The sequence below is a fragment of the Nilaparvata lugens genome, chromosome 7, assembly GCF_014356525.2.
Source record: "Nilaparvata lugens isolate BPH chromosome 7, ASM1435652v1, whole genome shotgun sequence".
Lineage (NCBI taxonomy): Eukaryota > Metazoa > Arthropoda > Insecta > Hemiptera > Delphacidae > Nilaparvata > Nilaparvata lugens.
In genome coordinates this window covers 50,146,871-50,161,033 of record NC_052510.1, presented here as the reverse complement: position 1 = coordinate 50,161,033, position 14,163 = coordinate 50,146,871, and the positions used below count along the sequence as shown (strand labels likewise).

The following is a 14,163-nucleotide window of genomic DNA, read 5'->3' as shown; positions in this document are numbered from 1 at the left end:
AACGTGAGATCTAGGAGCCAAGTGACGAAGCAGGAGTAGAAGAGAAAGAAGGCGAGGAAAGAAGGGAAGAGAAATAATAAAAAAAGAAGATGAAGGAAAAGGAGCTGCGATGAGAAAATTGACTCGAGAAGTAGACGACGTTGGAATGATGGACATGAAAAGGAAAGAAGAAAACAGGGAAAAGAAGTGAAGAAGAGGGAAGGGAGAGCAGGTTAAGGAAGGAGAACAGGGCAAAGGAGAAGAGGAGGGAAGAGAACGAGATATATACGGGAGAACAAGAAATTGGGAAACAAAGAAGGAAGATAAGCAGGAGAAAAAGGCCAGAGAAGGAAGAAGAGAAGGGGGAAAGAAGACTTCAGAAGGAGAATGAAAAGAGAAGAGGTGATTGTGGGAGGATGAGAAGAGAGAAAAGAAGAAGTCAATTCAAATTGAAAATTTCATTCACTGGAACATAAAAAGTATCCACAAAAATATAAGACATTTTTTCAAGTGAAAAAGTTACTACTGCACAAAAAGTACAGTAAATAACTAGAGTAGTAAAGTAGATGAAAAAGGAGAAAATAGGAGAAGATAGACGTGGGAGGGTAAGGAAAAGGTGCGGAAATGGGTGAGAGTTGGAGGAGGATAACAGTGGATGAGAAGTCATCAGTAGGTTGTGAAGATTAGTCAAGAGGCGGTAAGAGACTCTTGTCTGGAAGGTCACATCACCCCATCAAGCATACTCACTGCCGGCCTAGTGTGTACTCTGGCACGAGTGTAGTGGGTACGAGTGAGATAGAGCATGATAGAGTGAGAGAACAAGGAGAAGACGCATCTCAAGTGAGGAAAAGGATGAGTGAAGAAGGGCACTCGAAGAAGAGTAGTTGAGTATGTGATTGAGAGAGAAAACAAAATGGAGAGAGTGATTGAAGCAAGTACTGGGCTCTACAAATGTTTTGGTCCATCAGAGATAATTATACACCCACCACACAATATCATAGTAGGTATTCCCACAGATTCACTCTTCACACATAGCTTATTACCTGCAGCGGTGAAAACACACCGATATATTCATTAGGTGTCCAATCCAGGCATGTTTTTCACACACCATCTCTTGCGTTTCTCTCTCATTCATTATGAATTTCACGAATATTTGATGTGGTGCTGTTGCCGAGATTTATTGAGTGTGGAAGGATGAGTTTGCGTCGCTGGATATCATGAGTTTTGACGAGTGTGTGTAACTTATGTGTTGGTGTATCTCTTCGTTGTATATTATTAGACTCCAATAACTTCCGAATTGGAATACATTGCCTATATTGGAATATATTTCCTACCTCATATGTGTTATATCAATTCGCAAGTCACATGGAATAATAGAGTATTCAGAGTATCACCCGAAATTCACGCTTTCCATGTTAAAAAGGTAGTAAAATTTGTACAAAATGACACTAAACATGAAGCATAAAAGTTTGCTGATAGTTTCTATCGACAGTATCTTAGGTTTTATTCCTTTAGCTTTCTTTTTTTCTTAGTCTGCTGTATGGTGAAAAGCATTCCGCTCTTTATCACTATTTTTATTTTAAAAATTAATGAATCTTCTACTTCCTGAACAGCTATGGCCGCGCAAGTATCGCCGCTTTCAAGTCATCTAAACTGATTTTTATTAGTGGAGACATTGAAAGAGCAAGTTCATCGATATCACCCTGTACTTTAGATGGCTTGAAAGCGTACTGAGGTGGTGTTGATCACTGAGGATACACTGGAGCGATTCAAATAAAATCAAAGTCTATTCATTAAATCAATTACAATAAAAATTTGATTACTATAATATTAAATACAAATAAAACAAAGAAGTTTTATGCATTGATTGTGGAAGAGCTTCCTGGGCAGAATAGAAAATTATTGCCCCAAGGAAGAAGAATGTCATTATAATGCATAATTCAGTTATGCTCTATTATCATCATCATTACAGGACACAACTGATATTCTGTGATAGTAATGTAATATATTCGAGTTGATTTATTCAAAACTGACGTTCATCTTTCAATTATATTAAATCATTCAATTTCCATAGTAATTGGTAAAAGTGTTCATACATTGGTGTATTGGGGAAGAGTACAAATATTATAATTATATCCTCATTGAATGTGCATTCATATAGTCTCTCATCATCCATTCAATAGATATCATAGTGATTATACTATTGCGATTAGGTTCTTTCACAATAACTCATTGATATATTGTGTAATATTAGTTGTGAAATCTGTAGTATTGATTCTTCATTTTCTCTCAAATCTTAGCAAACGAAAAAAGGTTCTTGTTTTTATTTCATGCTATTGTTCAAAATGGCTTGTACTTTTGAAATTTTGCTACAGACCCATGAAAGCGCATTATATTCACTATCCATTCCTGAAAATTTGAAACCATAATAAGTAGTAGCCTATAACGCAACCCAACCTGTCAGTTATTTATAGGTATTTCTCAATATTCTCGACTAAATAATTATATTCTCGGCTAAAAACGTGGAATTTGATTTTTCTAAATAAAGAAGGACAGTAATTGATGAACCTGTTAAGTAATATTGATGTTCCATAAATAAAATGGGTCTACATTGAATATACAACGGCATTATACTACCGAATATACAATAACGTTGTATAATCAATTTTTAATTTACAGTGGCATCATACAACTAAATATACAATGCCGTGATATACTCGATGTTGATCCATATTATTCACTAAATGCGAGGTGTGAATATATTCATATGTGCATGAAGCATGTAAGTATGCATGAAACTGAAACATTCAGTTTCTACCTTCTGTTACAAAATGATGCAACATACATTGATGATTCAACATGTGATGCTCTGCTCGAATTCGGTAGGATGAGGATAATCAGACTGTTAGGTTGAGAGAGATATATGGAGATAGAGTGAGAGTGAGAGAGAATGAGAAAGCGTGAGAGAGAGAGTGAGAAAGGGTAGAGTATGAAACCGAAGCAGTATTACCGACTGCTGACCAACCCAACAAGCTTAGCTGAAGGCATATTGTCATATCTGTCACTAGCAAAATGGTTTGACGGCTCCATGAGAATATAACTGTGAAACTGGCCCATCGATCGTCAAACGGCTAATATTGTGAATGCTTATGTAACATATATTATTTGTGTTTATATACGAGACAGAATATCGTATGATATAACGAATTAGATTTCAACTAGAATGTCACTCATATTGTTGTGAAGCAGAAGCCAGAACTGTACATCTATAAACTGTAGGGTGTTTTCCTCTTATATGCGGATTTCAATATTCAATTTATTGATGAAGTATCAAGAATTTGTTCACAACCCACAATTACAAGTAGAGATGATGAAATGGGAATTCAGTTCTATTCTTTCTGATTACAATTATGACAACGAAGAAAATCAAAGCCTTTCCAACGGATTTTCGATGAGTTTGATATATTATATTTGAGTACTATATAAATATATTACTCAAATATATTTGAGTACTGTATTGTGACCTGAAATTAGTAACAATGTCAACATCGAAATAATTTGTCACTTTATTTCTTATAGCTTATTCATTTTCTCGCTTATAAATAATTTATTTCTGTACTGTATTGTAACCTGAAATCAGTAACAATGTCAACATCAAAATAATGCGTCACTTTATTTTCTATAGCCTATTCATCTTTTCGCTTATATCTCGCAAATAATAATGCAATCGAAGTCACTATGAAAATAACAAAATAACAAGTGAAAACAGTTTTTTCTTCAATTTTTTTATTTTATTGTGAATAATACTATTCATTCTTCAACAAGAGTGGTATTCACTCCACCTTAAATGACACTTAATTGAGGCAAGTCATGAGTAGAGTCACTATTATAATTTTAGTATGTTTTTGGGGTGATAAAGTCGAGTCACTATTGCAAGTAATCAGGAGGCATCAGCAGAGCAAAATTGAGTTGATAGGATCTTACATTATCGAGTAGTTTGTGTATTATTTTGATATATTCCCTAGGATTAAGCCATCATTTAAGAATATTTGCACAGAAAAGAGGTGATTCCTCTAAACTTCTTTGACAGTATTTCCTAATTATGTCTCAAAAAATGTACAAATATCAGGTTTGAAAAATTTTATAAGCGAACCAAATCTTTAAAATCATGAAGTCATGAAATTATCAAATCATCTCAAATAATGATGTTTACTTTCATATTCAGCAATGTTCAATTAAAACTGCGCCTTTTGAACTTCTCCACATGTACGTCTTCATGGGCTACTGAGTCCTATAACGAAGCTATTCAAATAAAGTAGCATATTATAATATTTGAGTACACAAATTTTCGGCTGAGCAGCTTGTTGCAGGCTGAGTGAGTCTGAGAGACTTTCTCTGGAAACGACGCGGCTACTGGACAGAGTTGATGGGGTCTCCTGTGGTACGCCAGAAATTTCTTTATGAAAACAGTTTTGGACGGGGTAAAGCTCAGGAGACGCAAGTCCAGCAAAGTTAGCGAACCAAGAAGCACGAATACGTGGTATAGTGGTAGTGGTCAGTGCTTGGAATGGTGGTGCAAGTTTGTTGAGGGTTTTGGGGGTGGGGTTGTGAGTAAGGGGGAGGAGGAGGAAGAGGAGGAGTTGTGGTTGGACTGCTTTCCTCTCCTCAAGTTCCGTTCTTTGGTCGTCGCTCGAATTTGCGTCAATTTTCCTTAAAAAACTAACTCCGCTTTCTCACCAACGAACGATCTACTCGTGTGGAAACTTCGAGAGAAGCAGCTGGGTGAATGCTCGTGCCTGCTCCAAGACTTTTCCGCTCCATACTTCCTGTTTTAGTTACTTCTAATTCTATTAGGTATTGTTATGTTGAGGTAATGGATATCAGATCAAGTTGGAATATTATTATTGATATCAATTGTAGTGAATTTAGTCTATCGATCACTCTCAACCGCTGAAGGTTCAACGTGACATTCAGTTTCTCATTTTGTATTCTATACTAGTTAACATGGAATAGAATCATTTCCAGCTATTTAGATCTCCGAAGCAATACTCAACGGATGAAGTACTTTTGATTACAACTGAAAATATAGTTGGAATTAAATAATGCTTTCGAATGTATTGTTAAATTTAAAAATGATTTGTTATCAAAACATCACTGCGATTAGAGAATGTTATGAGTATCCAATTTTGGATATTTTTGACTTATAATCTGATCATTGAATGAGAAATTCTTCATCGTGGCTTTATTCTCAACTAGCAGGTGGCCCGTGCTCCGCAAGACAATCTGGAAACTTGACGTAATGAAATCTTGAAGTATTAAAAACAGGCCTATAACCATCCTCTGTTAATTAAGAATATATATGCGAAGTTTCAAGTTAATCAGTCCAGTAGTTCAGACGTGATGAAGCGTCAAACATAATTACTCTATACCTATAGCCTATAGACTATACCTATGCCGGTTCTTCTATTTATTATAATTTAGATTATTGTAACAAAATGAAAGAATTTTACACAATTGATTAAATATGAACTTCATTAAATTCGTTCATCAAATATTAAGTCTTGTTAACTTATAGTTTTGATAACTATTATTGCACTAAAGTTCGTCGGTATTTGACCAACGAAGTAACGTTCAATACTTCACCAACAAATATCTTTATTTTCTATCTTTTTGATACTGTGGAGCACTTGATTGACAAGACATTGGAACTAACTAGATAGCATGTTTCAAAAGCTAGTCGAAAAACGTAGCGTTTGGACAAGTGTGATTGATGGAAGATGATGAGAAAGCAAGATAGCTGACAAATAGGATAAGAATAGAGGGAAGGAAACCAACGTTTACCATTTGGAGCATGAGAGGAATAGGAAGACGAGACCGGTCGTCCTCTACCACTGGCGGGGTCAGAATAATGATCGAACCATTTGCACCAATTCCTCTCAGCTGGTCCTCTCTGTTGCTCTCTGGAAGATCGCATTTTGTGTCCTTGTCTGGCACACAACAATATCGTGTCTACTAAAACGAGCACGTAGCACAATAATGACGAAGCCCTCAAAGAACAGATCAGATCAGTGGCATTCCGGCTACAATGACCATCTTAAACCGTGCGCATAACAGTTCAGCTATAATAATATCCTCCCATCCCTTCCTAATCCATCATCAACAACACCTTCCACCCTCAACCGCCCTGCCCTCGCCACCCGGGGCTCTACCTAGAAGGATCCTGCCATCCACCATCAACACACCTCATTTCGTTTCTTGTTTATATCCATTCTGTGTCAGCTCCCGATACCCTTCCCCTACTAATCTGTACCCCCTCCACCCACCACGTCACGTTTATAGCTTTCAAATTTCCCTGCAGCCATTTCCCCCCGAAACAATTACACCGTCCTTTCAGTACAGATAACAATGTAGAAGGCTTCAATTTTGTTCGGGCCGCCGAGTTCACAGAACATCACTCACCTCAGTGTGGTGTGTAGCTGATGTTCTCCTCTGTTATTCTTCATTTCACGATATACTAGGGGATTCTAGAAAATCAAACATGATTCTAAGCGACATTTTGAATATACTATACTCGAAAACTTATGATTATCCTGTTATAACCTTCAGATGCATTGAAACAATTGATAATTCTTATTTATCGATAAAAAATGTACAACAAAAACAAAAGCTTTAAGAAATATAAATAAAAATATGAATCAATATAAAAATGTAATGAAAATATGAATATGAGTACCCTTTTTTAAAATTATTTCGTCACGACATGTTACGACATGTTAATAATTTAAAAAAAGCTACTCAGATTTATATTCTTATTTACATTCAATAGTAGCCCTAAGAAAAAGAGAATCACTTAGAAATACGTTGTTGTGAATGTTTATATCCAATTGATCTTGTTGAACAATGGTATCGAATCTCATTAAAACCACAAACTATGAAACATAAAGCTGACAGACGGTGAAATTCAATTTGAATTGAATAATTGTGACTCCAAGAGTAAACATTCTATTCGCTGTACGACATTCTCCCTTAATAAAAGGAAATATCATCTCACAATAATAAAAGGTATTCTTCATTTTGTGAAACTCCAATACCATTTCAACTCACGATATAATTTTCACGCTCGAAGCATTCCTTGTGAAGAAATTTATGTTGAGTGGGATTCAACATCCAGAAGTTTATTTAAGTGTAATATTTGGTGACAAGAAGGCGTAAAATTTACATCTCAACTCCCCAAGTACCAGAATAAGCCCACTACGAGTTTCAGTTGGATACCTCCCTAGATTGACTCCAAAATATGAAATAATCTCGATTCAATTGGTTTACAAATTGAATCAGGAAGAGGCATTAAATTGGGCATGTTATGGCATCCCAAATTGTATATTATATTTGATAAGGAATAAGTTTGGGGGAAGGTGATTTGGATGTGATGGAAGTGGTGAAAGTAATGTAATATTTTGGGCTGTGAGTGCCTTTAATCATATCGAAATCAAATTTATAGAGTTGGCTGGCCCTAGGGGTAGCAGACAGGGGGAAGAAGATGGAACGGAAGAAATGATTGGCTACCATCAAAACTGTTATTCTCCTTCACAACCCCAAAGTCATTTCCAAGAGTGAAATAACTGCAAGCCTCCCCTAAAAATGTGAAAAAGTGCACAGCAATGTACACCTAGTCTGTGCACAAGTTTATCCAACTTCCCCTATCGAGAAAAAGGTTTCAAGGAATGTTTTTTCGTAGTGTTATTCTGTGGAAGAAGGCAGGCAAGAAACGACAAAGAGAGTGGGATGTAGAGGGGGTACAGGGGGATGTAGTGTTCTTTATTTCCGCGCCATAAAGCGATTCCACTCGGAAAAGGAATGCGGAAACTCCGCCATTGAATATGCCTCGCGCTTTTCCACTTGCAGCCGACTCCAGAAAACATTCAAGATGCCGAAACAATTTGCCAGAACCCGGCGACAATTAAATTCAAACGTTATTGAGACCGCAGGGAATTTTCTGCGCTGTTAAACCGGCTGCATGGCTGATTCGAATGTGTGCTTGTAGAGCACTGTATAATATGAAACTGCGTGTTAGTGTATTTGTATGACAGAGTTAAGATAGAGGGTTCAACTATAATATTTTTAGTGAATATCCGATAAGTTTCTCACCTACTTCTTACTGTATTAGAAGCTAGATGCACGATTAGTTTTGTTTGACACACTTTAAACAAGGTTTTCAAGTAGTTTTCATCTACTAAAATTATTCTAATAAATTATCAAATTATAATTATCATCTATTAAATTACTGACATACATAATAACATGTCACCCTTGAGTCCAGTATTGATCTGATTCAAGTCCCAGAAGCCATATTCTTCATACTCATTATAAGTTCTTTTTTCTATTGTATGTCATTATATTTGAATATTATTATTGAAATATATTTTTCACCATATTATTCCATATGATTCCATATCGTGACATGAAATTGTTATTATAATAGAAGCTATTACCGTTTGTGATTTATAATTTATTCCAAGAAAGAATGGAAGAGGTAAATGTTGATAAAATCTTTCCAAGGGTATCCCTATCATACTTAATTCAAAATATTGATATTTCCCAGAAAGTTCCTAAATTATAATCGTATATTTACTATTGATTGATAGAATGCAGATTTCAAGATGGATCCTATCTGGCTAATTTCCCTGTCTCCTCCCGGAGTATTTCACATTAGTTCGATTGTAATCTGGGTTCAGCTTTAAGCCTCAGCGAATAAATCACCTTATTCATTCCACTATATTTGATATACTATCTACTTACTTTTTCAATTTCAGATGAAATTCAGCAATGATAATTTTCACATCTTATGCGGAAATTTACCTTCCAAATTTTAGATGAAAATCAATTATTATATATTTGTACATCTTATGAGAGAGAATTGATCTTGATCGAGAGTTTCATATTCTGATATATATCGTTGGAATCACTCGAGAATTTCAACTTTTTAAATTCAAGTTCAAACATTTTTTTCAACTATTGAAGGCCTACTATTTTCATCAAGTTAATAGGCAATCTGTAATTATTTTTAGGCTCAAAATTCTTGCTTCGCATATTCGCATGTAACATCCAATCATCAACTTTTGATGACTCTAGATGACGATTGTTCTGTTTCATAGTGTACTTGGTTGATTCTATTGTTGTCAACCAACTTCTCCAACTCATCATGTAAGTTTGTGCAGCTATCTCTTGTTTGGCTGCTTCTAAAACACCAATCACAAGACGCCGCCTAATTTAGAAACAGTTTTCTCGGCTGCGAAAATTGGCCAAACAATTTTGTAGCTGCAAAGGATTATTTCCTCTTGGCCGGCGATCCTTTGTCCTGGGTCGTCCTCGCCCTTCTCCTTCAACTCCTCCTCCTCCTACTCCTTCTTTTTCACCTCTCTATTCCTCACCTCTTTCTTCCCCCTCTCTTCTCACTCTCTCTCTCTCCCTCCTCCCTGTCAGTCTCTCTTCCTTAGCGTCCTTCCAGCGAGCAAGAGTTTGATTTTCAAGTTGAGAGAGCGCAAAAGCCGGCAGTGTCTTTGTCAGGGCTCTTGGGCGCCTCAAATCCGGGCAGTTCACTCATCCGTGAGATACCCCCCTACTTGTCTTTTCTCACTCCTCTTCCACTCCTCCGCCCCCCTCATACTCTTTGCATTGCTATTACAAGTTACTACTTGTAGAAAGACCATCTAGATCTGTCCCATACTAACCCTTTGTTCGCCACAATATTCAAAGAAGGTAGAATTCAACTGAAACTTCTTACAAATTTCGAATAATTTTTGTTTGTCTCCTCAAATTTTTGGTCTGAGGTAGTAGGTTTGGTGCCATCGATGACTATCCTTTTTTTGCCTAGGATGATGCCTACATGAACTCTAGGCTTGTGCATGGGTAATGGGACAGATGATAATGAGAGATGAATGGACCTACAGCTAAGGTCCTAATTGCTTCCATTCATGGTCCAGAAACACTATAAAGAACATTAAAAGATTTTTTTTCAAGTTTTTAGAGAACTTAACACTGTTATAAGAATGTTGTAGAATTTGTTGTGAATTTAACCATTTAACTGTAAACATTTTCAACCTTTAGAGCTTTAGCTTTGAATCAATCCTTTATTGATTCTGTATCACAAATATATCGACAATGTATGACTATGTATCGCCAAGTCTTGCAAGACCCATTGCATACTATCCTTGATACATTTCTACTTGAGTCTTGACATTATTTTTTGTTGGGAATGGGAACTGGAGCTGGAGTGAAATGACTTACTATTTTTGTGAATCTTATTTGCCTCATTTGAATATGTAATTGCTGATTATCTACTCCTTTTTCTAATTATTTATTCAGTTCAGCTTGTAACTTATGTATTTATTCAAAAGATTCCTTTTTCTAGGTGACAATACATTCTCATTAACTCAAACCTAGTTGAATTATGAAATTGAAACTCTATTCATTCAAAAGTAACGAATGTCTTCTCTTTCTTTTGTTCACAGGTCTCGGAAAAATTAATTGAAGAACGAGAATAATTACCACAGCAACGGTAGCTAGTGAGTATTTGTGATAAATAGAGTGCTAATATAGAAATTAAAATGAAATTTGTACAGGTCTGTTAATTTTAAATTTACGTTGAGATAATTAATTCTGTAAATATAATTTCCGATCTATTTTGTTAAGTACAGTACTTAAGTCTCTATGTATAAGAAGTGAGCATATTTTTCTATAACCCAAATCGGCTAACATAGAGATGATGGATGAATAATTCTGAAGACTTAATAGTTCATGCAATTGAATTAATAGATGTATCCAGCCAAATAATAATTTGCTTTATTGATGTAGCTCATTCGTACTCCTTGAAAGCATTTGATAGGTCCTTGTCATTAATATTCACTGAAATTTTATATTTATCTTATAAGCTAAAGCTAGAACTCGAATATTCAAAGAATAATTGTACTTTCTTATTTTTCTGACCTGCTTGGCAAACATTGAATACTTTTAGATGATAATATTATGTAGAACAATGAAGAAGACTAGTATTTGTTTTTCCAAATATAATGCAATTTCAAATCTCTTTTCCATGTTTATGAGAACAATATTATTTAAACAGCTTTGAAACTCTCGAAAATCTCAACAATATGCTTGAGAAGTCATACTAGATGCTTTCTAGAATTTTGATACCGATTTATTATACACAGTTATTTTAATACTTAGACAAGTTGATATTCTGCTAGGTTTTTGATTCATCACACAAGTCAATCTCAATGGATATTTTCATGCATTTCATTAGGAGAAATTCGACCTGAGAATGATTGAAACTATTAGGCCTATGATATTCGAGAAGAGTATTGAATTTATATTAGGTTCAGTAAGCCAGTTAAATAGTCTGATTGATAGACCAAAACATCGTGTTAGAGCTTACATTGAAAAGTTTTTCTGTATTTGATTCTAGATTTAGATTATTTTAAACAATAGAGTACAACTCCATAGTAAAATTCAAGACACTTGTATTTAGGAAAGTTGTAGGAAGTGACAGGTTGAAAAAATGTCTCCAATTTTGATGAAAGAGATCATCCATCGATAACACTATACATCCAATTCTATCATTTGATTTCAATAAATTGTTCGGTTCATTAAGTTTATTGTATTTTCTTACTATAAAATCTCCTTAGCCTACTTTTGAAGTTGAGAAATTACTTCTCCTAACCATGGTGGGTTTCTATTATCAATAAGATTCATTATCAAATTCCATTCAAATCAAAGTATGACTTGTACCGTAGAGTAAAATATGAACTGAATAATCATTCCAATAACTTAATTTATGTAAATATGATAGTTATCAACTTGAAACTGTTTCTATTATAATATTTGCACTCATGCTCAATGTTTTGCATTTTTCAAGTCAAGTTCGATACAAACTATTTTTCTTGTATATCAAAATATAAATTTTATAATTTGAGTGGGTAATTGTAAATGTTCATTCATTCTTCTGTAAAAGTTCAATGTATAAATGTAATTATTGTGAAAATATTGAATTTAAAGTTTTTATTTATCAATCTCAGTTATTAGATATAAACGTTGTATATCTGTAAATATGATTATCTTAAGGAAAACTATGATCATTATAATGAATATTTGAATAAACTGAATCTATTTCGATTTGTGCTATGCAATCTTGTTGTTGTTACTGACACCCTCTCAACTGACAGTTCAATGTCAATTTATTGAAAATAAATTACTATAAATCTTCATTCAATTTTGTTCACCTGAACGCTTGAAATGAGCTTTTAATGCTTGCTTTCTATTATGAAAAACATAAATATGCTATTATACATCATGATGAGCTCGAGGATATCCGATATTGTCCGGCAATTATTATTACAAGAGTAATTAAAGTGATGAAAATCATCTACATAATTACAAATGTTATTAAAGAGATGGATAGAGACAGGGAGTGATATTTACAATATTTTAGTTTCAGAAGGTAATCCTCTCTGGATATTATGCACAATTATTAATCTGTTGGCCCCAGCAAAAACTTATTAAAAATAAGGTCAGCTACAGGATCACAGAATCGAATGTTCCTGGGGGATCAAATTGAAATAAAAACTGTCAAACCCTATTAACATGGGATTCACAATTATTTTTTTCCTGAAAAGAGATTGAATACAAAATTAGAAGGATTTATAAGCAAAAATCTACTTTGTGAGTTGATACCTTCTGACTCTGACATCTGCTTTTGGCGATGAAACGATCCTTTTCACGAACTCAAAATTGATATAATAATTTTCATCGAATTTTACATTTTTAAGTTTTCATAGCCCATAGAAAAATATTGCAGCAGGTTTACAGTGAATTTTCCAATTTTATTTTGATAACTAACTATCTCACATCATTCAGGATTGAAATATTCGTTCAGATTATTAGTCTCATATTTGGTTAGCCTATGTCATCTACATAATATTTTGAGAATTAAACGTTCATAAAAATAATGAAATATAGAACTTCAGTCATTAAGGAGCCTATGGAACTGCCATATTACAATATAGTTCAATGTGGTACGATATATGTTACAATTATGGTACAATACATATTACAATATAGTACCTACCAATAGCAACAGGCCACACATTGTAATTAACGCATCATAGACACTGAAATAAAAATTTACTGTCAACGCCTACAAACAAGGGATTCACAATTTTTTTTTTCTGAAAGGAGATTGAATACAAAATTAGAAGGATTTATAAGCACAAATACTTTGTGCGTTGATACCTTCTGACTCTGACATCTGCTTTTGGCGATGAAGCGATCCTTCTCACGAACTCAAAATTTTTGAGTCATCTGCTATGACACGCATGGCCGCAGCTATTTACTCCGGTTTGCTCACCTGTTGCTATAAGTAGGTACTATATTGTACAATAATAATATTGCAGGTCTATTTCGTGCTGAAAAGAAATATGCAGCTTACTTCCTACATTATCAATTCAATTCTTATAGAGATACATTGTTGTTGAACAATAATGCAATACTATCTGTCCACTAGTGAAGTTAATAATATCATAGCAGATAATTATCATATACATATACAAGTCTAGGTCAAAAAATATTAATTTGCCGAATTTGTTCAGGACTGTAATCAAAATATCAGTAGAAATGTTTTACTGATATTTTGACATTAACAATTACTTCATGTCCTTATCATATCTGTACTGAATAGAATGCCTTCAAGCACTCATTTATTATTATTATATTGAAAATCAAGAGATTGATAATGTTCCATCATCAATCTCTTGTTCCTATTCCAAGCTGTTTCATTTAAAATAGGTGCCGTAATAAAAGGCTGCAGAAACTTATAATAATTCACCAACTAATAACTTCGAGAATAGAAAATGAACTTGAAACCTATAGGCATGGTTCGCAAATAGGAGTCTGCTTCCTAGAAGAAGGATGCGCATTGGCAGAGCTGTTATCTGTTTAGCCCGCGAGAATCGACCAAGTTATTCGAGAGGTGTCTGAATGCAGCACACGGCCAACATTCTTCTTATCTACAATCATCATTCACGCCGTTAAAGAGCGCACATATTGGAGTCCGTGACGCATTTCCAACCCGCGGTGTTGCTTTGCGCCGCGGGTTTATAAGTTTAGGAGAGGAGTTCAGAAGTGTGGTAAGGT

At 34.6% G+C, this 14,163-nt stretch overlaps 1 protein-coding gene across 1 annotated transcript in view; it reads left to right on the top strand.

Moving 5' to 3' along the window:
• Positions 1-12,161, top strand: part of LOC111056049 (toll-like receptor 6) — a 47,936-nt gene extending 35,775 nt beyond the window's left edge. Inside the window, exon 2 of the mRNA XM_022343370.2 lies at positions 10,488-12,161. The gene's annotated coding sequence lies outside the window, so the exon portion shown is untranslated. The remainder of the gene's footprint in view (positions 1-10,487) is intronic.
• Positions 12,162-14,163: the final 2,002 nt, after the last annotated feature.